General features: G+C 37.9%; 1 long non-coding RNA gene across 1 annotated transcript in view; it reads left to right on the plus strand.

The window, feature by feature from the left end:
- The window catches only part of LOC125923380 (uncharacterized), a 54,436-nt gene extending 52,631 nt beyond the window's left edge, over positions 1 to 1,805 (plus strand). The window contains exon 4 of the long non-coding RNA XR_007458013.1: positions 1,647 to 1,805. This is a non-coding gene — a long non-coding RNA (uncharacterized LOC125923380). The remainder of the gene's footprint in view (positions 1 to 1,646) is intronic.
- The last annotated feature ends 7,888 nt before the right edge of the window (positions 1,806 to 9,693 follow it).

Genomic DNA, 9,693 nt, shown 5'->3' on the forward strand with positions numbered 1-9,693 from the left:
TTGGCCCATATTCAATTCTTTGGCATGGTGTCCTCGTTAATTCCTGTTAATATACGGGGAAAAAGGTGATATAAAGATTTACTACCACCTTGTCAGTAGTAAACTTCAAAGGACATGAATATGTCATGTATGTTCCTTCAGTGACATGTATAAAACACAGTGAACACTGTTAATGATATTCATTCAGTTAACGCTCTGTTAATGTTACTCATTTACAGTAGAGTATACCATCACTTTCTTCATATTGGTGCCAACACATGTCCTGTTTGATAAGGGAATGTTCTCATTACAGCTGGCTCGATGTAGCAGAAACAATTTCACATGATTCTCCTCGGGCTTACCGAGATACACTCATCTACCACTAGTGTGTCTTCTAGTCTTTGTGGTTTTTCTTTACCTCATTTGGCCCCTTGCCATCCATTGACTTACACCTGGCATTCAGTGTAGTATAAAACTGCGGGTCGTTGCAAAATCATTGCAGGAAGGGATTCAGAAAGACCAGAGATATGTGAAAGACATTTTATTATTTATCCGTATGTGAGTATTGAAATGATTTTTACTTTAAAAGAAAATTACTTATTCTATGGTGATTTTGTTATTATACATGGTGCTATTAATGTATAAGACTAATTTCTTGTAAGCAAGTATAGGACTTTTATATGAATATGCTTACACAATATTGTAGGGAAAAACTGATAATCTAGGAACAGTGGGAAGGGTCAGAACTTGCCAGAGTTCTGTTACGAGAAACTTTGCAATAGTAATTCTTTTTTTTTTTTTTTAAGTTTATTTATTCATTTTGAGAGAGAGAGAGAGAGAGCATGAGCAAAGGAGGGGCGGGTGGGGGGAGAGAGAGAATCCCAAGCAGGCTCCGTGCTGTCAGTGCAGAGCCCAACATGGGTACAAACCGTGAGATCATGACCTCAGCTGCAACCAAGAGCTGTACGCTTAACCGAATGAGCCACCCAGGTGCCCCTGTAATAGTCATTCTTAATGAAGTTGGGTACTTCCCCTCCCAGACAAGCATATCAGAATTACTCGGGTGGATTTCTGAAAATATACAACAACTTTATTTATAAAGGTTTGGTGGTCCCATCCCCCTCGGTTGAGAGTCATCTTTCTGATGATTCTTTCTTACTAGAAGGGCGTGCTTTTCCTTGTTTGTGTTAAGGCTGAAATAAGATTAAGGGTCACTAGGTTAGAGCTTTAATAACCTCAGTAGATAACATTCAAATAAAACTGAGGATGAGGTCATGCACTACAGGTAGATAAACTTAAAACTGACTTGTAAGGCTTTTTTGTCAGTTGTCTGTGATATTTCAGGAAAAATGCAGAGGCTGTAAGAAATTAACCTGTGGTTATGTAGGAGTAAGAAGAAAAGTTTTGCTATAAATTAGCTTTGAGGGGCCCAGGAAGATGGGACTCAATCTTCAGGGTAGGAATGGAAGTCAAGATCTGTGAAGTTGTTTTTTTTTTTGTTTTTTTTTTTTACTTGGAATATCAGAAACCTCTACTCTGAATGTGACTATTTTCAGTCCTTTGTTACTGTCTAGAATAATTTTTCACTTTTCCTTTATTTTTGAATGACATTCTCTTGATATCATTTTCTTGTCTCTGCTAAGTAAAAGTATTTTTGTCCCTTCTAGACACTTGGTGAACTCATGGAAGTTGGTAATCCAATAAGAATTCTAGAGCATTGCTGTCCAACAGAACTTTCCCTGACAATGGAAACATGCCTTATCTGTTCTGTCTGATATGGTAGCAGCTAACCACTGGCTATTAAGCATTTGAAATGTGACTAGCTTGCCTGAGGAACTAAATTTTATATTTTATTTAACTTAAACAGCCACAGGTATCTAGTGACTACACTGTGAAACAGCACAGCTCAAAAGGGAAAATAACCTGAGGTGAGAAACTCAGGGCTTATTTAAATTGTAATTCCTCTCACCTGAAGATCTTTTTTCTAGAGCATTTCACTTCTATAACCTTAGGCATTTTATAATTTGTTTCATTGAAGGAGGCCATTCATTTGGAGGCTCTCTGAATTATTTTGCTCAAAGTTTCAGAATTTAAGTGTACAAGATTCCTTTACAAAGCATTCATTCTTTCAGGCATGCCTGTGTGTTCCCTTCTTGACCTGACCGTATTGCATCCTTCCACATATTCATGAGACACACAGGACAAGCACACACAAAATATATAAGGAAGGTTGTATATATAGATACAGAACATCACAGTACATCCTCAGCTTGGCTTCTGTTCATTTGTGAATTATGGTTTGGAAACTTAGGATAGGTTTTACCATCGACTCAGGGCACAGGAGTAACCTACTGAGCTCATTTAACCCAAAATGTAAGTGAAGTGATATTTGCTATATAAAATAATCGAAAACAATAAAGTTGTAATTCTAATACAAATAAAAAACTAAAGCTAAAATAAATGTGACGGTTTTCTTTTTTTAAAATTTACTTATTTATTTTGAGAGGGAGAGAGAGTGAGCACAGTGGGGGAGGGGGAGAGAGAGAGGAAGAGAGAGAGAATCCCAAGCAGGCTCTGTGCTGTCCGTGCAGAGCCCAATATGGGGCTTGAATCTATGAACCATGAGATTATGACCTGAGCCAAAATCAAGAGTCAGATGCTTAACCAACTGAGCCACCCAGGTGACCCAAATATGACAGTTTTCTATTTAGGGCAAGAGATACAGTGACACAAAGATGTGAAGTTTCCTTAAGAGTAGGGCAAAAAGGATGTGGATAAGGAAGGCATTAGATGAGAAAGCTCAGCAAACCGCCTTTGAGGAAGTGCCCTCACCTCTGGTCACCAGGAATAAGTACAGGGGATGGGCAGCTGTCCAGTAATAGGTACTGAACATTTCCAAGTTGACTGGTTGAAACTGGTTGGGGCGGGCAGTTGCAGGGTAATACTTAGACTTTCAGTAGCCTTTTATTCTTTCAAGCAAGACTCAAAAAAAAAAAAAAAAAATTACCTGAATTTCATAGGACTTAATTTCTTCTCAATAAGCTCTAGGAATTAGTTTTATCAGGCAGGGTTGGCAAGCTCATTCTCCCCATGGGGTTGAGGAGAAACAAAAAATATGTGAGGAATGTCTCGGTTGTAATTGTATCTCCAGCATGCAGCACAGGGTCTGATAGTGACTGGGAGTACGGGATCATAGTGAAGGCTATGGCTCCTGTGCAGAACAGTTTGTCCCCTGGGAAGAAATGAAACGATGGCTCTGTGACCTGTGGACACTTCTTTTTACCCTCTAGCAGGTTGAAGATTACTTGTATTTTGCCTCTAGAAACTAAATGTCAACAGAATTTCTGTAGGCTCTTCTGTCGAGGTAGACTTTGTCTAGATTTGTGTCTCTGAAGTCAATGACAGTTAAAGTTTACAGAAGCTTTTACTTGTATGGAATTCTGTCACTTCAGTGAATTTCTTGGTGTTATTAGTACCCTCTCCTTTCTCCTTTCTGTCCTGTGGTCTAATCTACATGTTTGGTAAAAAAAGATTTGAAGAGGCTTGCCATTAAACTGACACCTACAATCCATCTTTCTTGGGCCCTGTCTGAGAAGGAACTGGAAAAATGAAGCATTCAGTTGACCATGGAGGTGGGCTGCTATTTTTCATGGTGTGACTGAAGTTCCAGTTAGCCCTTTACCACTTCTTGGGATGCTACCATCATTTTCAGATAGAAAAATAATAGTTTAAATGAAACAGAAACAGATTGTTTTGCCTTGAACCAATTTGTCTAAGACAAATTTATCTAAAATTTAACCTCCTTTGAGAACTTCAACATCCACTCAGGCCTCCTTTCCCCCCCCCCCCATACTTTTGGGATTTTATATTTTTCAAAACATATTGATCAAATATACAGGGCTGAGCTCTGCTTTTAGACAGCATGGAGTAACAGGGACCACATTTATCTTCTTGACTATCCTTTAAAAAAGAAAGACAAAATATGTGAAACAATCGTATTCAGACATTGGACATCAGGCAGCAGGAAGCAGTGGTCCCTAAGAGAAGGCAAACAAATGATCTGAGCCCTGTGATTGCCCCAGCTTACGTCTTAGAGTTTTAGGCCACTGTGCAGGAAGACAGAACCCATGTGAACTGATTACAGTCAATTCCTAGACTTTGTAGTTACATTTGTAAATTTTCCAGTGGGACTTTTGTACTAGAGATATTTTCATGAAGATTTGTATGCTGCCCATGCCAACATCCTTTTGCTGGGGCAAATAGCATTCTCCCCTTCTTTCTGCCTAAAATTGCCACTGTACAGTGTGTATGATGATTAATCAGTGAAGCTATGTCATTCTCTGGTTTTGACTGACTGGGCCAAGGATGAGGTTTCATGCTCAGGTAGAAAATAAAGGTGTTGCTTGTCAAGAACTTTGACTCCAGGTTGTGCTTCATACTGTATAGTAACTAATTGAGCTGTTCAGATCTTTCCTCTTGGAAAGCATAGATGCTCACAAAACAGGAGGACTCCTGGAACTCAGGTTGTGTCTTAAAAGACCGAGCTATTGGGGCACCTGGGTGGCTCAGTTTGTTAAGCGTCAGATTCTTGGTTTCTGCTCAGGTCATAATCTCACGGTTCGTGGGTTTGAGCCCTGCGTTGGGCTCTGCACTGATAGGCTCTCTGCACTATCAGTGCAGAGCCTGCTTGGGTTTCTCTGTCTCCCTCTCTCCCTGCCTCTCTCTCTCTCTCAAAAATAATTAAATGAGGGGCACCTGGATGGCTTAGTCAGTTGGGCATCAACTTCGGCTCAGGTCATGATCTCACAGTTTGTAGGTTCGAGCCCTGTGTCAGGCTCTGTGCTGACAGCTCAGAGCCTCGGCCTGCTTCAGATTCTGTGTCTCCCTCTCTCTCTCTCTGCCCCTCCCCTGCTTGCCCTCTGTCTCTCGCCCTCAAAATAGATAAACGTTAAAAAATTAAAAAAAAAATAATTAAATGAACATTAAGAAAATTTTTAAAAAAAGACTGAGCTATAATTTTAGTTTTGCATGAGGCCTGATACACATCCCAGTCTTAAATATAGCAGAGTCCAGAGTGACTACATAGGTTGCTGAGATGATTTCTACTTTTTCTCACAATAAGTTCCTATCACCAAAGAGAATACCTTTGTATTTTTTCTTACAAACTAAGCAGCTGCTTTATTCTTTTTACCAATAATAGCTGTGGTTAAAAAGGTACTGTGAGGGGCCCCTGGGTGGCTCAGTCGGTTGAGCTTCCGACTTCGGCCCAGGTCATGATCTCGTGGTCCGTGGGTTCGAGTCCCACATCGGGCTCTGTGTTGACAGCTCGGAGCCTGGAGCCTGTTTCAGATTCTGTGTCTCCCTCTCTCTCTGGCCCTCCCCTGTTCATGCTCTGTCTCTCTCTGTCTCAAAAATAAATAAACATTAAAAAAAAATTTTTTTTAAAGGTACTGTGAATTAAGCTCACATATAATAGCATCAACCTGATAGTCTTGTAGGATATTACTACTACTACTAGTTTTATAGGTTATAGCCCAAGGTCAAGTGGTTACTATGTATCAGAGGTAGGATTTAAACCCAAGTTCAAGTTCATATGACCATTAGTTTATGCTCCTTTTCCTCTTCCGCTTATTTGCCATTGATCAATATTTCTTCCACTTAATTAGGACATCTAAAAAAAGATGAAACTCTGGGCATATATTAGACTCAAAACCTGTTTTTAATGTTTCTTCTTCTTGGATAATTATTACTAAAATTGGATCTGTTTTCCTTCGGTGAGTTGTCAGTTAACTGCTGTTAAAATTCTCATTAGAAAGTATGTGAATAACTATTTTTGCAAGTAATTAAATAAGAGATTATCTTCTTTTTGAGAAAATGTTACCTGCCAGCAAACATATTTTTAGCTAATAGGTTTTAAATTAAACTTACTGTAAGTGGTATTTTACCACTATGTACAAGAACTGAATTCTTATCAGAAAGATTAATAATCAAAGAAACACACACACAAATTCTTACCTTCAGGTAAAAGCATTTTTAAAATTTATTTCTTTATTTCAATATAATTTATTGTCAAGTTGGCTAACATGCATTGTATATGGTGTGCTCTTGGTTTTGGGATAGATTCCCGTGATTCATTGCTTACATACAACACCCAGTGTTCATCCTAACGAGTGCCCTCCTCAATGCCCCCCCCCTCAGTTTGTTCTCTGTATTTAAGAGTCTCTTATGGTTTGCCTCCCTCCCTCTCTGTTTGTAACTATTTTTCCTCCTTCCTTTCCCCCATGGTCTTCTGTTAAGTTTCTCAAGATCCACATATGAGTGAAAACTCTGACTGACTTATTTCACTTAGCATAATATACTCCAGTTCCATCCACGTTGCTGCAAATGGCAGGATTTCATTTTTTCTCATCGCCAAGTAGTGTTCCATTGTATATATAAACCACATCTTCTTTATTCATTCATCAGTTGATGGACATTTAGGCTCTTTCCATAATTTGGCTATTATTGAAAGTGCTGCTATAAACATTGGGGTACATGTGCCCCTATGAATCAGCACTCCTGTATCTTTTGGATAAATTCCTAGTAGTGCTACTGCTGGGTTGTAGGGTAGTTAAGTAGAAGCATTTTAGATAGAACTGTATGTTAGGGAAAGAGAAATGGTTGCAATCTGTCAATAAAGTGTGGTTTGAAAAGGTTACTTTCAGAAAGTTCAATCAGAAAATTTCAATGCAGAAAATATCATTTGTTTTAGGAATTACCACGTATATCACCACAACTTAATCTAACAAACTGTGTCTTTTGGGCCTATTAATTAAATAAAGATTTGGCATGATTTAGAATAGAAGGAAAGCTGGAAGATGAACCATTGGACTACTCAATACAAGTGGCTGGAATTCATTGCTAGTTTTGGCAAAGGACTAATAATTGCTGTCAGTTTCCCAAAGAATTACAGAAGGAGACCAGGCAATGAAATATTGTAAAAATTCTTAGACCCTGTTATATTATAGCATTCATAAAATCTCTCACACTACCCCAAATTATACTTTCTCTAAGATTAAAAGAAAAACAATGTATGTTAAGACCAGCACTTTAGGGCTAGTCAGCAGAGAATAAATCTTACAGTACAACATTGTTTCAAAAAGAGTGTGATCAACAATCCAAATTGCTCCTGAAAGAAGAGGGTAAAGAAATAGCTGTTGTATTTAACAATTAGGAAGCCATTGGTATCCATTGAGAAGCTACATACTGGCTTTGAAGTCTGCTATATCTGGGTTTGAATTCCACCACCATCTATTATGAAGTTCTGTGAGTTGCAGTATTCCACTGAGTCTAATGATAAATTCTTCACCATAGGATTATTATGTGGGTTACATGAAATAAAACGTGTAAAGCATGTAGTAAGGTTTCTCAGATAGCAAGCTGTAAAGAAAAGAGGACGATACGCTGGTAGATTAAAAGAATATTAATTGAGGGTTTTTATTAAACCATAAGAGAGTTAAATTTGTGGGTAGGGAAAGGGGAAAAGTCTAGTAAATAAATAGATTCTGATGATATTTAAAATAGGGCTGATCAAATAAGAGTAATCAAAGCAGAGTGGATGGCTTCAAAAGCAGATGGTGTGACAGAACAGAAAATAGGATGGGAAGAGGAAACACTTGGGCCAAATGGGAAAACACAGTATTTTGGCGAATATATTCAGCATAGTGTCAAATAGCCTTACGCCTGTCCTCATCCCATAAACATGCATTTGAATTTTATTATATCATGATATTTTGTTTCAAAAACAGCAAACATGTCTTTAGTCATGTAGGAATTGTGGGATAAATTTTATAGTGGACTAAAAACTACTAAATTGAGAAGCAAATGTTAGTGTATATGGTTAGGATTATACTATATTGGAATATTCAATAAATCAGAATTGCTTATTGCCTGGTGATAGTATGTAAAGAAACCTTATTATAGCTTAGTGGTATATTTATTTGGATTCTTGAGTCCCCTCCAAAGAATAACTGGGAATGAATGGATGACAAACTTGGAAAGATTATGAACATAAAAAAGAACAGGAGGTAAAACAAAAGAAATCAATCCCTAATCCTTTGTTCAGGAATTTTTTAGCCTAATGGTGTTCAATAAATCAGGGAAGCACAATCAAAATATCAAGATTCAATAAAAGCACCATTCTCTCTATAACTTACTCATATTGCTTTCCCCATTTGCTTTTTTTTAACAACAGCTGTTTTTCTAACTTTTTAAATATAATTTATTGTCAAGTTAGCTAATGGACAATTTATACAGTGTGCTGTTGGCTTCGAGAGTAGATTGCTGTGATTCACTGCTTACATACAACACCCAGTGCTCATCCCAACATGTGCCCTCCTCAATGCCACTCATTTTCCAGACCAAGTCTTTTTTGCAACTCCAGGCATTTTAAGTCACATTTACATGAAGGGATGACTGTAGGTTAAAAGAGAAGAGAAAGAATAAAGGTAGGAAGTAAGACAGCAGGATAAAAAACAAGGAAGGAAGGACAGAAAAAAGAAGAGACACAACGAAGGAAGAGCCAGTTTAAAACTATGGCTGCAGCACAGTGAATGGACACTATCAGTTCCTAAAGTTTTATAAGCCCTTTAAAAACATTTTTTTGGGTGGCGGGGGGAGGTGCCTGGGTGGCTCAGTTGGTTAAGCGTCTGATTTCAGCTTAGGTCATGATCTCATGGTTGTGAGTTCGAGCCCCACGTTGGGCTCTGTGCTGACAGCTCAGAGCCCAGAGCCTGCTTCAGATTCTGTGTCTCCCTGTCTCTCTGCCCACCCTCTCTCATGCTCTGTCTCTCTCTCTCTCCCTCAAAAATAAATAAACACTAAAAAAAAATTAAAAACTTTTTTTTATATATAATAAGAATACATGTTGCTCTCTTATAGATTTACAATGCACATTAGCATATTCAGGACTCAGAAGGAATCGGTTTAATTTTAACTTGACATTTCCCAAATGTATGTGCTTGTGATTCTTTGTGTAACAATTATAAATGACTATAGTAATTTGATTCTCATGGCACATGTTTTGGGAAAAACTGGAGGTCCCAATTTTATTTGCACATGTTGTTGACTTTTTTTTTCTTCCTCGTAAGGACAACTTTTGTCTTTTTTGCAGCTTTTTTTGAAGGAATGAGCTGACATATAACATTGTGTAAGTTGACCTTGCACAACAGGTTGATTTAATATACTCACATATTGTGAAATGACTACCACCATAGCATCAGCTAACACCTCCACTGTGTCACATAATTACTATTTATTTTTTTGTGGTGAGAACATGTAATAGCTACTCTCTTAGTAACTTCCCAGTATATAATGTAGTAGTATTAACTATAATCCTCATGCTATACATTATCCTCAGAACCTATTTGTCTTATAATTGGAAGTTTGTATTCTTGGCTGTTGGTCTATATTGACATGTGACGCATGTCATTATGTAATACTCAATATCCACTCTTCCAGGAAATACTGTCCATTAGGTATGTATATCACATGCTCTCTAAGCCATAGTTCTACAGTCTCTTGAGATATGATTTGAGTGACAAACCTAATCCACAGTCCTCTATTTTCAAAAGGTAGACAAGGTAGACAGATTAGTGACCTCCAAAGGCATTCATGCTGTAATTCTTGGAATTTGTGAGTGTTGCTTTATATGGCAAAGGGATTTTGCCGATGTGA

Source organism: Panthera uncia, chromosome B1 (assembly GCF_023721935.1).
Source record: "Panthera uncia isolate 11264 chromosome B1, Puncia_PCG_1.0, whole genome shotgun sequence".
NCBI lineage: Eukaryota > Metazoa > Chordata > Mammalia > Carnivora > Felidae > Panthera > Panthera uncia.